We start from the raw sequence: 18,235 nt of genomic DNA on the forward strand, positions 1-18,235 counted from the left end.
AATGGTTTCTTGTCCCGAATGGGTAAGGGAGGCGCCTTACTCGGATGATCTTTATTGAGCCGTAGGCGACATTGTGAACAGGCAGTTACTACTTGTTCGCACAGTTCAGCTGATACAGGCCACCCCCGGGCTAGTCCTTCCTGATACACATCAGCACGGCCTGTGTGGCCACGCTTAACACGTAACCATTCGAGTAAGCGTTCCCATTCCCCACCATCATCTACAATGTCAATGTGCTGCAGCCGCGTGAGGCTATCTACCTGTTGGTTGAACTGAGCAGTGATCGAGTTCGAACGATCATGACCTTTTACCCAACCAATGTGCAATGCTCTCTGACTCCTCCTTCTAACAGTTGCTTCCATCTGTCTCCCAAATTGGGACTCTGTTCACCTGCCAATCGTTGGCTGCCCAGTGTCCGATCCATTCAGTGGCTCCTTTAAAAACAGCATATGAGTCAGTGTAAATGTGAGTAGCCCCATGTCGTGCAGCTACTAGGACAGCTCTGAGTTCCCCTACTTGCACGCTACCTTCTCCTGTTTCAATTGCTCTTTCCCCCGTTGCTACTTCCAGTGCTACGGCTTTGTATTTCCACTTATTGTTCTCACGGTGAGACGACGCATCAGTAAACCACACTCCTGTAAGATCGCTGCCTTCTTTCAGAGGAGGTGCTGCTTGGATTGGAGATGGTCTGTTTGGTGGGGACTGGAACAATAGGGCACCATCTCTATCCTTCTGGAGCTTGGCTACTTTAACACTGCCTTCAGAGACTGGCATGATTTCATTAATGCCTTCGAAATAAGCATACCACTTTCGAACTGTGGCTTTCGGGGCAATGCCGGCTGGTGGTGCTGTCCCTTGACGGACCACATCTAGGAGAAGAAAAGGGCCCCAAACAACCACGCTTTGTTCTCTCCTTATCTGCTCTGCTCGTTGCAATGCTCGCACCAGGGACAGTAAACCCTTCTCAAGGTCTGAATATCTGCTCTCAGTATCATTGAAGGAGTGAGAGCTAAATTCTAATGGTCTCTCCGGTCCTGCTGGTCCCTTCTGCCACAAGTTACAATGAGAACCATGTTCACTGAAGCCCCATTCCACATGGACAGGGTCAGTTGGAGGGATGGGGCCAAGTTGTTGGAATAACCTTAGCTCCTTTATTAGCAATTCCAGTGCATTAGTATGTTGTTCCGTCCACTCCCAGGATCTACCCTTTTTCAGCAACCAATAAAGGGGGCGAGCAATGATGGAAAAGCCAGGGATGTGTTTACGGCAATAACTTAAAGTTCCCAGAACTTGCTGTAACTCCTTCATGCTGGAAGGATTCTCTTCATGTTCTCTTTTTTTCAGGGTATCCTGAGGGACAGAAGCAGCTCCCTTAATCCACCAGACCCCCAGGAATTTAACTTCCTCTGCACGTCCCTGACACTTTGCGTCTGGAATTTCCAATCCTAAATCCGATAATGTTTGTCGGATGTTTTGCATCATGTCTTGTGCACTTTCTTGGCTCTCTCCCCCTATTAGGATGTCATCAATATATTGGTATACCGTACATCCCTGTGAAACAGGAATCGCTGATGGCACTTTAGCTAAAGCATTAGGAGCAATGGTGGGGGAATGCTTGTATCCTTGTGGAAGTCGGTTAAAAGTATATTGGGCTCCTTTCCACGGGAATGCAAACCGCGCTTTGTCCTGCTCAAGGAGGGGAATCATAAAAAACCTGTCTTTTACATCTAAGGCAGCCATCCAAAGACGGGCAGCTCCTTTTATCATTGTCACAATTTCCGTGATATTCGGAACTGCAGCGGTCAGGGGTGCAGTGTTGGCATTTAACTTTCGGTAATCTACTGTGAAACGCCATTGCCCGGTTGGTTTCTTTACTGGCCACACCGGTGAATTATAAGGCGAGTGAGTGCTCTTAATGATGTTTCTTTTTTCTAAATCTGATGCCACCCCGTCTGCTCCTGCAAGTGCAGCTGCAGGCAGTGGGTACTGTCGGACGTTGGTAATTTTAGAGGGAGGCAAAGGTAGAGAAGTTTCTAACAGGCCCAATTTAACTGTGTCTAATCCTTTTTTGCGTCCTGCAAAACTCCACACAGTTCCATTCCATCCCTTGTGTAGTTTCACAAACAACCTAGTACAGGGAATCACAGATGTTGCATTCTTCGCGTGCCAGCTGCGGCTGTATTCTACCTCAGAAGCCTCTGGATTTTAGGACTTTCCTTCATGTGTGAACAATGCTGTATTTTTGTATTCTTGGCCAATTTAGTAATTATTCCACTTCCCTAAAACCAAATCATATGACTAAGCCGCTCAACAGTTGCCCAAAAGCTGCACCTGGTTGCCCAGGGGCTGCAAAACCTGCCCATGGAGGGCAGTAGGTTGTCCAGGGCAGGATCTAGGATGCCATGTGAGGGTATTTTCTTGCCCAGGGCTGGCCCCAGCTTGCCCATCGAGAGCAATGCGTTGCCCAATGGCTGCATCGGGAATAACCTTAGCTCCTTTATTAGCAATTCCAGTGCATTAGTATGTTGTTCAGTTCAACGGCCTCAAGTTGCCCAGGGCAGGGGGTGGCCAAGGAGGTGACCCCAAAACGTCACCTTGTGCGAACTTGGTTGGAAGAACAAAGCTCCCCATCAGGCTCCTGGCAGGTCCCAAGGAGGCAGAGATGTGGTGTGATGTTCTGCATCCTCTGCTCCAGGCTTGTGCTCATCTTTTCTCACGCCGATGTCTAGGCTTTTCATACGACCGTGAATCAGCGAGCGTGCGCAGGGCTGTCTCCTACTTGCTTGTATGCCCATTTGCTTGTGCATTTGATTGAATTTGAATCCTTCTACCTTTTCTGAGCTCACGAATGCTGTGATTACATGTCGTCTGTGGCTTCACCTCGTGGATGCGCAGCACGGCCTGCCCCGAGCATCTGTGGTTTGGTGGTTGTGACTCATCACGAGAGCGCAAGGAGGGATTTGTAATGGTTTATTCATGCCCCGTTTATTGTTTGGAAAGCTCAGTCAAACGCTGCTATGGTTAGACTGAATAATTCATCTGCCAGTTCTCTTTCTGATCTCTTTATCGGTTTCTCTCTTTGTTAAGAGCCTCGTGTTCGGAGGTGAGGATCCCCTAGGTCTAGAGGCAATATTCCATGCTTGATATCTTTGGAACCCAAAACTTTGAGGTTAGATTTGCAGTAGGTCTGGTCTTGCTGAAGGACTGAGGGTGTTTTCAAGAGAGCCCGGCTTCATCTGCCCTGGGTCAGTTAGACGTTTGGGTCTGGGTGTTGCTCTCTACGTCTCGTATGGGGTATGCGAGAAATGCACCTTCCCTTGCGCCATTTGCCTAATCCTTAAAAAAGCACCTAAGATAGTGCAGATAAAGGAGAGGCCTATTTCTTCCGACTGACTGTAAAAGAAAGTTATGGAGGATGCAATGTCTAAACTCAGGTGAGGTGACTCCTGTTCAGCGTGTCCCCCATGGGCCAAATTGGGGCAGGTGGGCTCCTATCACACATCACGTGTAGCTCCTGAGCATCCCGAGCTCCAGGGCAATACTGTGTGAGGTATATCCGTGTAAAATGGCATTTGTGTCTCCACACAGCGGGTCTCGCTGGTTTAACTCCATCATTTTCTCAGTGCCCTTGAGAAATTTGGTGAAATGTCTTCTTGTAGATGAGACCTGACCCCTCAGTGGGGCTGGAGGTGGGATGTGCTCTGGTATCCGTCAGCACAAGGGTGCCAGAGGGATGGGAATGGCCACCCTGCCTTTGCACCAGGACAATGAGGGGGTGGTTGGCAGGACAGGGCAGAGGTTTGGCTGTGCCTCCCCTCGCTGCAGCCTGCCCTTGTCCACTTGCAGTTGGCTCAAACTCATCCCCTAAGTTTATTGATAGAGAAGCCAGGCTGGAAAAGGAGATGGGAGCTTCAGCAGAAAACGCAGGTTCTGGGAAAACCGTCACTAACCCCCTCCAGAATGTTAAAAAAATGCACATGAAACACATAAATAAGGAATGATTCACTTGAGGTAGCTGTCACTGATTTGTACAAAATATTTGGACTGTTGCTCATGCCTCTTCCAGGGCAATAGGATACACACAACATGCTTCCATCTCAGGGAAAGGAAAGGTTTCACAACACGCATTTTTAACAGTTTTTCTATGAACAGCTGCTGTGTCAGAACTGGGCGCAGGACGGGACGGCACATACTGACCTGCTGACAAGGCAAAGTGGTTTCTCGAGCCTTCGCCAGCACGTGCAGACAGTCCCGGCTGCACTGCAGCATCACAGAATCACAGAATGGTTTGGGTTGGAAGGGAGCTTAGAGATCATCTAGCTCCACCCCCCTGCCCTGGGCAGGGACACCTCCCACCAGCCCAGATTGCTCCAAGCCCCGTCCAGCCTGGCCTTGAACCCCTCCAGGGATGGGGCGTTGACTCAGCTGTGGGCTGGTTCTTCCCTGCCTTATGGTCTATTTACTGCAGAACATCTCATGAACATCTCAAAGGTCATCCCACCTTAAACCAAAGCACAGGAGAGGCGTCAGGTCCTGCTGGGGCAGCCTGCTGATGGATTGCGTTTTTGTAGCCATTGAAGGACAGCAAGGAAGTGACGCAAATGTTGCAATTAACCCCAGATTTGAATTTGGCATTGCCCCTTATTTATATGTGGATATTTGCCCTGCTGGGCTCACCTGTCTGCCTGCAGAGTGCAGAGAGGTGCCTGTCAGCAGACTGGGGAGATGGGTGTTTGTCCTGGTTCTGGCAGGGATAGGGTTAATTTTTCCTGGTATTCCATGCCATGTGAGTCATGCCCACCCTGAGCTGCGGGGAAGGGGGCAGGAAGTCGAGTTTTGGAGTGGCGGAGAGCAGCGGTTCCATAATCGTGTTTGTATATTCCTCTGTCCGTGTTATTGTTGTTGGTTGCTTGTTCCCTTTGCTGTTCTGTTAAACTGCCTTTGTCTCAACCCAAGAGTCTTGCCTTTTTCTTCTGATTCTTCCTGTATCAGGAAGGCCCGAGCGAGCGGCACATGGTTCTTTGTTGCCGTCTGAGGCTAAACCACGACAGTCCTTTTTGGCGCCCAACGTGGGGCTCGAAGGGTTGAGATAACGACAGAATCCAACTAGAACGTGGAAAAACAAAATTTTTGTATGCATTTATTTTATTAGGTAAATAGTCGCTGGTCATCATGTTGCTTGGTTTGTTCTCATGGCTGTGTTATATAAATTCCTATGTGGCTTACGTACTCCCTGCAATGCTGTTTACCGTGTCTGGAAGAGGGATGAGGATTATCATTCTGCTGTCCTGTGCGATATCTGTTTATGATATGATAACATCACTGTTCAGACAGCTATTTTGGGGTGTTTATGTGGTTTTGCTGTCCTGTCCATACATTGGGCACCGTCTCCTAGAATTTATTAATAATTACATCCAGTCTGTGGGGGAAACAGGGGGGGACACTTTCCCCAGCTCTTTTGCCTACCTTTTCTCCTTTGGGTCAGGTATGACAACTTTTGAGAATGTTTAACATCCTTGGGATACTCAAACCAGCACGTTCCTAGTGTTATGTCTCCTGAATACGTTCCAGGTCTTGTTTAGGATTAAGCGACTATTTAAGACTACCACCCGGAGATCTGCTCCGAGGCTGGATAGTCAGGGGTGGCATGGCATGTGGGAGAGCATGGGCAGGTACCTAGAGAACTTCTCACCTCCAATGGTCTGGGACTTCACCCCTGAACAATTACAGGACCCTGATAAAGTGGTAGAATATTTGAGGGGAAAATGCTGTGGCTATTCTAGAGAGGCACAACTCACCGCGCTGTGCTGGGCCCTGGCCAGTATCTATCAGGCACTGCTCAGAATTATGCAGCACCCTCAGGGGGAAGAGATGGAAACCAGACCGGCAGACACTGCAGCTACTGCAACCCCTGCGATGGACACTGCAGCTACTCTGACCCCTGTGGCAGCCACTGTGGCTACTCCAACCCCTGAGGCAGCCACTGCAGTTACTCCAACCCCTGTGGCAGCCACTGCAACTACTCCAGCCCCCATAGCAGCCACTGCCACTGAACCGGGGAACCAACCCGTGCCAGTATCAGTTGCCCCCATACAGAAGAAGAAGTACACAAAGAAATCGGTTCGCTTAGTAAGAGATGATGATGAACCAGGGCCATCATGAGAGCAGGAGGAAGAGGCAGAACCAGAGATAGTTACTCCATCCCTATCCTTGAGTGAGCTACGGGATATGCGAAAAGATTTTAGCCGACTTTCAGGCGAGCACATTGTCACCTGGCTGCTCCGGTGCTGGGATAACGGGGCCAGTAGCCTGGAATTAGAGGGTAGGGAGGCCAGGCAGCTGGGATCCCTGTCTAGGGAAGGCGGCATTGACAAGGCAATTGGGAAGAAGACCCAAGCCCTCAGCCTCTGGAAACGACTCCTGTCAGGCGTGAGGGAGAGGTACCCCTTCAGTGAGGATGTTGTATGTCAACCAAGCAAGTGGACTACCATGGAAAGAGGTATCCAGTACCTGAGAGGATTAGCCGTGCGGGAGATGATTTATTATGACTTGGACAATGCACAGTTACCCACAGACCCTGATGAGGTGCAATGCACAAGGCCCATGTGGCGGACGTTTGTACGGAGCGCACCATCGCCATATGCCAACTCCCTGGCAGTAATGGAATGGAAAGGTGAAGAGGGACCAATGGTGGATGAGGTGGCTGGCCGGCTCCGGCAATATGAAGAAAGTCTCTCTTCCCCCCTTGTCTCAGCTGTGGAGAAACTGTCGCGGAAGGTCCAGCAACTTGAAGAGAATATCTCCTACTCCCCACCTGCACAGGCCAGCATCTCAGCTATTAGAAGCAGGCATTTCCCCACTCAAGAGAGAGTGTGCAGAGGGTACACACCACGAGGCACCCTGTGGTTCTACCTGTGTGACCACGGAGAGGACATGAGGAAGTGGGATGGACAGCCTACTTCGATCCTGCGGACACGGGTACAGGAGTTGCAAGGAAGGACAACCACAAAAGGGGATCCCTCCAGGAAAAGTGCTGCCCCAGTTTCCAGTGGGCCGTTCCCCAGACAGAGCAGAAGGCCTGATCTTGCTTCTGATCCTCTGGAAGGAACTTCCAAGTCATTTATGCAAGAAGTGAGTAACGGATACTATGACCAGTATTAGAGGGGCCCTGCCTCCGGCCAGGTGGAGGAAAGGGACAACCGGGTTTATTGGACGGTGTAGATTCGATGGCCTGGCATATCAGACCCACAGGAGTATAAGGCTCTAGTGGACATGGGTGCACAGTGTACTTTAATACCATCAAGCTATAGAGGGGCAGAACCCATCTGTATTTCTGGGGTGACAGGGGGATCCCAAGAGTTGACTGTACTGGAGGCGGAAGTGAGCCTAACTGGGAATGAGTGGCAAAAGCATCCCATTGTGACTGGCCCAGAGGCTCCATGCATCCTTGGTATAGATTACCTCAGGAGAGGGTATTTTAAGGACCCAAAAGGGTACCGCTGGGCCTTTGGCATAGCTGCTTTGGAGACAGAGGAAGTTAAACAGTTGTCTACCTTGCCTGGTCTCTCGGAGGATTCTTCTGTTGTGGGGTTGTTGAGGGTCAAAGAACAACAGGTGCCGATTGCTACCACAACGGTGCATCGGCGGCAATATCGCACTAACCGAGACTCTCTGATTCCCATCCATAAGCTGATTCGTCAACTAGAGGTTCAAGGAGTGATCAGCAAGACTCGCTCACCCTTTAACAGTCCCATATGGCCGGTGCGAAAATCTAATGGAGAGTGGAGGCTAACTGTGGACTATCGTGGTCTGAATGAAGTCACGCCACTGCTGAGTGCTGCCGTGCCGGACATGCTAGAACTGCAGTACGAACTGGAGTCCAAGGCAGCCAAGTGGTATGCCACGATTGATACAGCGAATGCATTCTTCTCAATCCCTTTGGCAGCAGAGTGCAGGCCACAGTTTGCTTTCACTTGGAGGGGCGTCCAATACACCTGGAATCGATTGCCCCAGGGGTGGAAACACAGTCCCACCATTTGCCATGGACTGATCCAGACTGCACTGGAACAGGGTGAAGCTCCAGAACATCTGCAGTACATTGATGTCATCATTGTATGGGGAAACACAGCAAAAGAAGTTTTTGAGAAAGGGAGTAAAATAGTCCAAATCCTTCTGAACGCTGGTTTTGCTATAAAACGAAGCAAGGTCAAGGGACCTGCACAGGAGATCCAGTTTTTAGGAATAAAATGGCAAGATGGACGCCGTCAGATTCCAATGGATGTGATCAACAAAATAGCAGCTATGTCTCCACCAACTAGTTAAAAGGAAACACAGGCTTTCTTAGGTATTGTGGGTTTTTGGAGAATGCGTATCCCAGATTACAGTCAAATTGTAAGCCCTCTGTATCAAGTAACCTGGAAGAAGAATGATTTTAAATGGGGTCCTGAGCAACGACAAGCTTTTGAACAAATCAAACAGGAAATAGTCCATGCAGTGGCCCTGGGGCCAGTCCGGGCAGGACAAGATGTTAAAAATGTGCTCTATACCGCAGCCGGGGAGAACGGCCCTACCTGGAGCCTCTGGCAGAAAGCACCAGGGGAGACTCGAGGTCGACCCCTAGGGTTTTGGAGTCAGGGATACAGAGGATCCGAAGCCCGCTACACTCCAACAGAAAAAGAGATATTGGCAGCATATGAAGGGGTTCGAGCTGCTTCGGAAGTAGTTGGTACAGAAGCACAGCTCCTCTTAGCACCTCGACTGCCGGTGCTGGGTTGGATGTTCAAAGAAAGGGTCCCCACCACACATCATGCAACTGATGCTCCATGGAGTAAGTGGATTGCATTGATCACACAGCGAACTCGAATGGGAAACCCCAGTCGCCCCGGAATTCTGGAAGTGATCATGGACTGGCCAGAAGGCAAGGATTTCGGAATGTCACCAGAGGAGGAGGTGACGCGTGCAGAAGAGGCCCCACCGTATAATAAACTGCCAGAAAATGAGAAGAAAGATGCCCTGTTCACTGATGGGTCCTGCCGGATTGTGGGAAAGCATCGAAAGTGGAAGGCTGCTGTGTGGAGTCCTACACGACGGGTTGCAGAAACCAGTGAGGGACAGGGTGAATCGAGCCAGTTTGCAGAGGTGACAGCCATTCAGCTGGCTTTGGACATTGCTGAGCCAGAAAAATGGCCAGTACTTTATCTCTACACTGACTCATGGATGGTGGCAAATGCTCGGTGGGGGTGGTTACAGCAGTGGAAGCAGGGCAACTGGCAGCGCAGAGGCAAACCCATCTGGGCTGCTGACCTATGGCAAGATATTGCTGCCCGGATAGAGAATCTGGTTGTGAAAGTACGCCATGTAGATGCCCATGTACCGAAGAATGGGGCCACGGAGGAACATCAGAACAACCAGCAGGTGGATCGGGCCGCTAGGATTGAAGTGGCTCAGGTGGATCTGGACTGGCAACGTAAGGGTGAACTATTCATAGCTCGGTGGGCCCATGACTCCTCAGGCCATCAAGGGAGAGATGCGACATATAGATGGGCTCGTGACTGAGGGGTGGACTTGACCATGGACACTATTGCACAGGTCATCCATGAATGTGAGACATGCGCTGCAATCAAGCAAGCCAAGCGTTTGAAGCCTCTTTGGTATGGAGGGCGATGGCTGAAATACAAATATGGGGAGGCCTGGCAGATTGATTATATCACACTGCCACAAACCCGTCAAGGCAAGCGCTATGTGCTCACAATGGTGGAAGCAACCACTGGATGGCTGGAAACATACCCTGTGCCCCATGCCACTGCCCGGAACACTATCCTGGGCCTTGAAAAGCAAGTCCTGTGGCGACATGGTACCCCAGAGAGAATTGAGTCGGACAACGGGACTCATTTCCGAAACAGCCTCATAGACACCTGGGCCAAAGAGCATGGTATCGAGTGGGTGTATCACATCCCCTATCACACACCAGCCTCTGGGAAGATAGAACGATACAATGGACTGTTAAAAACTACACTGAGAGCAATGGGTGGTGGGACTTTCAAACACTGGGATACACATTTAGCAAAAGCTACCTGGCTAGTTAACACCAGGGGATCTAACAATCGGGCTGGCCCTGCCCAATCAAAACTTCCATGTACCGTCAAAGGGGATAAAGTCCCCGTAGTGCACATGAAGAATATGCCAGGGAAGACAGTCTGGGTTAGTCCTGCCTCAGGCAAAGGCAAACCCATCCGTGGGATTGCTTTTGCCCAAGGACCTGGGTGCACTTGGTGGGTGATGCGGCAGGATGGGGAAGTCCGATGTGTACCTCATGGGGATCTGATTTTGGGCGAGAATAGCCAATGAATCAGATTGTGTGCTGTTAATTGCTAAGTAACACTGTCACTGTATGTCCTCATTGCTATAATTGCTATCAGTTGTACTACAAGTAAGGCACAGGGATGATGGGATAAGAACTGATCTCAGCAGCTGGCACCCAGCAGTTTCCTCAAGATCTACATCTTCAGCCCACAGACTGTATGCATGAGCCACACCGGGTGCACCACTCACAAGCTCCGAAAAATACAGCATGCAACAGACCAGCACCACCCAGCATCTCACCTGCCCTGAGAGACTGTTCTAACAGATGGAGCCCAAAGCCGTGGATTAAAAGAACTCAACGGACACTTTGGAGGGATGACCCATAAACTAAGGCCATTATATGTGTGTATATATATATATATATATAACAGGGGAAAGTGCTGGCAATTCATTGGAACCTGCTGGGCATGGCATAGATGGTATGGAATAAGGGGTGGATAATGTCCTGGTTCCGGTGGGGATAGGGTTAACTTTTCCTGGTATTCCATGCCATGTGAGCCACGCCCACCCTGAGCTGCCGGGGGAGGGGGCAGGAAGTTGCTGCTTAAAAGTGGGCTGGGGCGTCCCGGGTCCAGCTGGTCGGCGAGCGGTGGGGAGCAGCGGTTCCGTAATCGCGTTTGTATATTCCCCTATCCGTGTTGTTATTGTTGTTGTTTACCTGTTCCCTTTGCTGTTCTGTTAAACTGCCTTTGTCCCAACCCAAGAGTCTTGCCTTTTCTTACGATCCTTCCTGTATTAGGAAGGCACGTGCGAGCGGCACGTGGTTCTTTGTTGCCATCTGAGGCTAAACCACGACACACTTCCCTGGCAGCCTGTTCCAATGCTTGATAACCCATCAAAGGAGACTTCAGGGCCTTGGGAAAGTTGGTAAGGGAATCTGGGAGGCAGGTTATTTTTTCCTCTCCTCCCAGTTGCGGGCAATGACACTGGAAGGAACAGGTGGGACCAGCCTATTAATACGTGGCTCCGCGGCTGGTGTCACCAACACCATTTTGGGTTTTATGGTAATGGGATGACATACACGGCACCAGGCTTGCTGGTGTCAGATGGGGTTCACCTCTCATAGAATCCAAGACTCATAGAATGCGTTGGGTTGGAAGGGACCTCTCAAGGCCATCTAGTCCAACCCCCCTGCAGTCAGCAGGGACATCTTCAACTGGATCAGGTTGCTCAGAGCCTCATGCAGCCTGGCCTTGAATGTCTCCAGGGATGGGGCCTCCCCCACCTCTCTGGGCAACCTGGGCCAGGGTCTCCCCACCCACCTCCAAGGGGGAAGAGGGTCTTTGCTGAGGAGGTAGCGGGGCTCATTGACAGAGCTTTAAACAAGGCTTGAAGGGAGAGGGGGACAATATCGGGCTGTCCCTGTGGGATGAGATGCCAAGGTTGGAGGGACGGGGTGCCAGCGAGGGCCTGTTGCTCTGAGACGCGCTGGTGACGCTGCCTCACACTTGAAGTCTTGGAGAGATGAGCCGGGGGCTCCTGAGGTCACAGGAGCCAGGAGGGAAACACCAGTGCAATACCCCAAAGGAATCAAGGGGTGTTCCTGGAAGAAGGTGGTATTTGAAAAGTCATGGCACCAGGTGAAGTCCCCGGGGACCGGAAAAAGGGAAACATTGCACCTATTTTTAAAAAGGGTTTAAAGGAGGGTACGGACCTGTCGGCGTCACCTCTGTGGCTGGGAAGGTCATGGGGCAGATCCTCCTAAAAGCCACGCTAAGGCCCATGGAGGACAGGAGGTGATTTGAGACATGGCTTCACCCTGTGCTTTTTCCACATCAGACTCCAAAGGAGGAGGACACGACACTTTTTCTCCTAAAATCACAGACCGAATGGGTAGGAATGAATCCCCGTGGGTGGATTTACTCTTAGTTGCATCCAGGATATTTTCAGTTACTTTCTGGCACGCCGTGAAAGAGCAGTGGAAAGAGAAAAACCAAAGGGAAAAAAAAAATACTCCTGCTAGACCATGTGACATGCAAAGTGATAATTTAATTTCTACCCAGGCTTCCATCAGGAAGTAGAAGGTTAATCATGTACTATTTATAACATATAGGGAAAACTGATAACTTTGGCAACGGATGCCGTGGGGTGGGCTGAGCCCAGCCTAGATGGGACCCAGCAGCCGCGCGGTGCTGGGAAAGGTCTTGCGCATCGCCATGCACTTCTCCTGGTCGATGAACAGGGAGTTGGCTTTGACGGCCAGGTCGTGCTGCAGGACAGCCTTGGCACGAACCAGCATTTGCAAGGTGTCCTGGCTGTCTCTCAGCTGCTGCTGAAGAGTCTGCACTGTCTCATGGATGTCACGGACCTCGTTGACAAGGCTGGAAAACAGCAAGGAGCCCTCATTAGAAGTCCAGTCACGCGGGTGGTTTCTAGCATGGCGCTGCTGATGGGCCCCTGGGGCATGGGTTTTCCCCCTTCAGTGCGCTCAGACTCACTCGGACCCCCCCTGTTTGTGTCAGATCCATGGGGAAGCTGAGGGCAGAGCTCCTCGGGGTCTCGGCGAGGAGGCACGGTGAACGTCTGCTCGAAGGCTTCGGCAACGCGCAGCCGCGTCTGCCAGAGCAGGTGGTGCCACCAAGCAGAGGGACGAGCAGCTGTGGTTTCCCGTTCCTGTTTGGTTTTGTGGCTTTCTTGGCTCCCCCTCCTGGATTTCCCCGGGCAAGGGTCCTCCCCACACCCACGGGTGCACACGCAGCGAAAGAGGACAGCTGGGAGAGGCTAAAAGCGAAGGTGAAACAAGTGGAGGATGGAACAAAGGATGGCGTGAGAGATGCTGAACCGGCTCTGGGGCTGGGTTTAAATTGCTTTGAAAAGGCTTCCCAGGGAGCCTCACGCAGCGGGCTGCCAGGAGGAGGTGTGAAGTTCAGGGTGCCTGATCCTCCCCAGCCCCTCGGGGTGCAATGCCAAAGAGCTCCCTCTGTCCTTGACAGGATTTCCAGTGTCCCCAGGGGAGGTGAGCACAGCCCTCACTGCTTCTCCCTGTGGTGCACAGAATCCCAGGCTGTCGGGGCTTGGCAGGGACCTCTGGAGATCACCCAGTCCAACCCCCTGCCAGAGCAGGGTCACCCAGAGCAGGTGGCACAGGAACGCCTCCAGGCGGGTTTGGGATGTCTCCAGAGACGGAGACTCCACCACCTCTCGGGGCAGCCTGGGCCAGGGCTCTGCCACCCTCACAGCAAAGAAGTTCCTCCTCCTGTTTAGGTGGAAATCCCTATGGTCAAGTTTGTGCCCGTTACCCCTTGTCCTGTCCCCGGGCACCACTGAAAAGAGCCTGGCCCCATCCTCCTGACACCCCCCCTTTCAGTATTGATAAGCGTTGAGAAGGTCCCCCCTCAGGCGTCTTTTTTCCAGCCTGAAGAGACCCAAATCCCTCAGCCTTTCTTCACAAGAGAGGTGTTCCAGTCCCCTCATCCTCTTGGTAGCCCTTTGCTGTCCCCTCTCCAGCAGTTCCCTGTCCTTCTGGAACCGGGGAGCCCAGCACTGGACACAGCACCTTGCACAGCAGCTGCACCCTTGCGGTTACCCCAAAGGAAGGACCTAAGAGCTCTCAGCATGAGCCTGTTGGAGAGTAAAGGGCTTGTCCTTCAAACCTGAGCCCATCCAGCCGCCGGGAAGCAGGCAGGAGAGAAGACGGGGTTGACGCAAGTAGGAAAAATCCGGCCCCTCATGGGGTGGCATCAGGCCGCCCCCGGCCATGGGGTACAGCCTCCGTTGTGGGCGCAGAGCTCTCCCAGCACCCAAAGGCTGGGATACCCGCTCATTGCTTTTGATTATGTCGCTGCACTTCTGGAAGGACTCTTTAGGGAAAAGAACCAACCCCCCATGATTAATTTTGTCATCCAGCGATGCTCCCGAGTGCTACCACCCGTGAGCCCTCGAGGTCCCCGCCGGCCCCGCGCTCCTGCCTTACCGCAGCTGGGCAGTGTCCCGGCACAGCTCCATGTTTGGCCTCCGAGTGCGCTCGTCCAGCCGGGTCTGAGCCACCTTTAATGGAGGCCCCTGGTCCCTAATGGCCTTTTGGATGGCTTCTATATTCCTCTCCGTCTGGACTATTTCCTGCAGTGTCTGGCGTAAGAAAGAAACACATGCATAAATTTAAAAAATATATTCTCCAGCGGCAACGTGATTTCCCTTTTCTGCCATCCATCTGCAGAAAAAAACCAAGTTCAATTAGCAGACCCCGGGCTCAGACTGCTCTCACTCTGCCATAGATGGAGGCACAGATCCAGCAGCCATTTCTCTGCGGGGAAAAGCCTCTCTTTGCTCTTGCTGTCACATCAGAGGAGGTTTTGGAGCAGTGATGGATCTACTGAATTACCCGCTCCCCGAAATTACTGCTTGCAGGAACTGATCGTCCATCACTAGCAACTAACAGAGGGCAGGTTTTTGGTGGATGCTGCTCGCTGAAGGATGTGGCACCAGCCCGCGATGCTGCAAGCCCAGTTTCTGCTCGGTTAATCTGTGCCGAGCACTTTTCAGGAAGCTTTCCATGAGAGCCAGTGGTGCGAGCCTGCTGCCCATCGCTGATCTCCACTTCATCTGCTTGGCGGAGCAAACACACCGATACCTGTGCAGCAACCACAGAGTGCTGAGACCGAAAACACGTCCTTGGAGGAGCAGCAAAGCTGCAAACCCCACAGCAGACACCCCAGCAGAGTCCCAGTAAAGCCCTTCTGCAGGGCAGCCAGCGCCTCTGAAGTAACTAGCGCTGATGCAAGTAGCGCTGGCATTTTCTGCTGGAAATCCCTGTGCTAGCAGGCTGTCAGCTGGGATGAGCAACGGGCAGTATCCCTTGGGATGAAATTACACTGCCAACTCATCCTACTCCAAGAAGAAAGTCCCCAAGAAAGCTGGGCAGGGACTGTTTGCAAGGGCATGTAGCGAGAGGACGAGGGGCAATGGTTTCAACTAGAGCAGGGCAGGTTTAGATGAGACATTAGGCAGAAGTTCTTTGCACTGAGGGTGGTGAGACACTGGCCCAGGTTGCCCAGAGAGGTGGGGGAGGCCCCACCCCTGGAGACATTCAAGGCCAGGCTGCATGAGGCTCTCAGCAACCTGATCCAGTTGAAGATGTCCCTGCTGACTGCAGGGGGTTGGACTAGATGGCCTTGAGAGGTCCCTTCCAACCCAACACATCCTATGACTCTATGATTCTAAATGATGCTATAACCAGGTTCTTGTGGTGACCGTTCCTCTGCTGGGGCCAGGTCTGCGTGGAGGGTCGCGCTTCGGAGGTGTCACCGGGAAGTGACAGTGTCACACCAAAAGGGAGGGGTTCAGGCTACCTTGGCCAGGTGGGTCTGAATCTTTCTCTTGGCATCGGCCGTCTCGGCGATGCGGTTGGTGAAGGCGACGTTCACGGCGTTGAACTGCTTCCACATCTGGCTGTCCGTCACCGCCAGCAGGTTCTCGATGTTGTCCCGCAGCTTGGCGGAGGCCGCCCGCTGGCTCTGGGAGCGGAGGATGTTGTTGTTGGTGAACTTGGCCCAGGACTGCGGCACCGAGATCCTGGCGGGGAAAAGGAGAGGCCCCCGGTAAGCTGGATGTGGGCAGGCATGGACCCTGCCAGGGAGCAGCGTGGATTCACTATAGCTTAAATCTACACTTTTAATTGGACTGTATGTCATAGTTTAACCCCAGCCAGCAGCCAGGACCACGCATGCGCTGGTGCAGTTCTCCCCCTTCCCTCCAGAAGGGAGAAGAGGGAGAAAAGGAGGGGAAAGGGAAAGGGAAAAACTCGTGGGTGGAGATAAGGACAGTTTAATAGAACAATAACAGAAACGAACAATAATAATAATAGTAATAATAATAATAATAATGACAGAAGTCACTCTCACCACCCAGTGAACTGGCACCTTCCCGAGCCCCGACCGCATATTCCCACCCCGCACCAACCCCCATTTATATCCTGAGCATGGCATCTATGGTACGGAATATTCCGTTGGCCTTTCCCTTGTTCTGCCTATGCTCCTCCTCACTTCTATGGGAAGTTGAAAAGAGTCCTTGAAAAGTATAAACATCGCCTAGCATCATCTAAGAGACATCTTTGAAAATATGCATAAACTTAGTGAGCTGTTTCAGCAGAGGTGCTCCGCTGAATTAATTGGCAGGCTGATCTCTCAACCCCTGGTAGAATGTTTAATGAGGTGGGACTGGCTTTCACCCTCTGGATGTTTGGCATCCAACTGTCAGCAGAGGGTTGTGCTCCCTTTCCGGGGAGCGGAGAGAAATGACCGCTCTGAGGGAGGTGTCTCCAGACCGGATGGATCTCGGTTGGGGACAAGCAGCTCCCGGCCAGGGAGAGGCACCGCGTATCCCGGGGACAGCTTGCTGCTGGGGACCGACAGCGTGCACTCACGTGGCATCGACCTGCTCCACCCCTCGGTAGTAACTGATGCCGTGGGAGGTGTTCATCAGGTGGTGGCACCTGTCGTCGATCCGGTGGGCCACCTGCTTGTTGGCCAGATCCTTCTCCAGGTTGTGCTGGGCCGCCCGGTTGGACCTTCAACATGCAAACAGCAGCCATCGGTGGGGACGTACGGGTGGAATGGCTTCCTCCCCGTTCCACTCCCCACAGCAGCTCCCGGCCCCCCGCGCAGCTCTGTCCTCCCACGACCATCACCGCCCGCATGCCATGGAGACTCCATGGGCTTTACGCCTGCGGGGTGTGGGGAGAGACAGGCTTCTTCTGGGGGTTCACATCTGCTGGGGTTCTGCTGTGACCACAAATGCACATCAGCCCTACGACATGAGAGAAGGAGCTCCTCCTTACGTGATCTGGGCTTTGGCCTTGTCCAGGACCTGCTGCATCTTCTCCTGGCACGACCTGATGACATCGACTTCCTGGGCAAAGGCAAAAGAGGACCCCATCAGCGTCCATACTCACTCGTCCTGGTCACACTCCTCCCCTTGGACCTCTCCAGCCCTGCACACAGCAAGAACTTGCCTGCTTGCCTTCCTGCCCAAAGCAAACAGGCAGGAAAACTCGCAGCTGAGCCTGCGCCCAGCGCCCTGGAGGGGACAGAAGGGTGCTGTGGCTGCAGCCACGGCCTTTGCGTTCCCTTTCAGGGTGGGTCAATAAGGATTTTTTCACCTTGACCTCAGTGTCAAGCGGTGTTTAGTCCCACTGCACGGACAGGGACACATCCTGGTGTGGAGAGGCAGAGCGGTTCCCTGGACCACTACACACCTCCATCCCCAGATCAGCACCTGCCCTTTTTGCTCCCAAAATGTTTTCCTCCCCAGGAGGAATCCCATCCGTACGGGACAAGAGGAGATGGACTTGACTTCGGTGTAAATGCCCAGGCTGAATTTCTGAGACACATTCAGCTCCACCGGAGGAAGTGTGTTGCTCTCAGCTCACTTGACTTCAGCACAAACCCATTGCCTTTGTGAAGCTCCGGCTGCTGGAGGCAGGTGATCAGTGCTCCAAATCCCATAACTTTGAAATCCAGTAAAAATAGCTTCAACGCATGATCTGAGTTGCCCAACTTACTGTTAAGAGCTGTTCCTCCACGTTGTCGTGGACCAGGTCGATGCCCATCCTCTTCTCCCGGTGAAGTAAGCACTCCTGTGCGACCTGTTGGGGACACGCCATCACCGCTGGCTGCAGGGGCAGGGCTCTCTATGGGGACTGTCCCCATCTCCAATAATGTGAGAAAAGAAATTCTAGGTGGGCACCGAGATGACAAGAGGGGGAAAAAAGTGGCCCGGGGCAGCTGGTCTAGCTGACAAGGAGCAGGCGAGCTGCAACATCAGCATTAAACCATCCTGAGGGAGCAGACGTGTCCCTGGCGCAGCCACAGCTGAAACGGGGGACCTGTGTCAGCCTTGACGCCCACCTCGCCAGAGCCTCGTGGTAAGACACGGG

Source organism: Chroicocephalus ridibundus, chromosome 14, assembly GCF_963924245.1.
Source record: "Chroicocephalus ridibundus chromosome 14, bChrRid1.1, whole genome shotgun sequence".
NCBI lineage: Eukaryota > Metazoa > Chordata > Aves > Charadriiformes > Laridae > Chroicocephalus > Chroicocephalus ridibundus.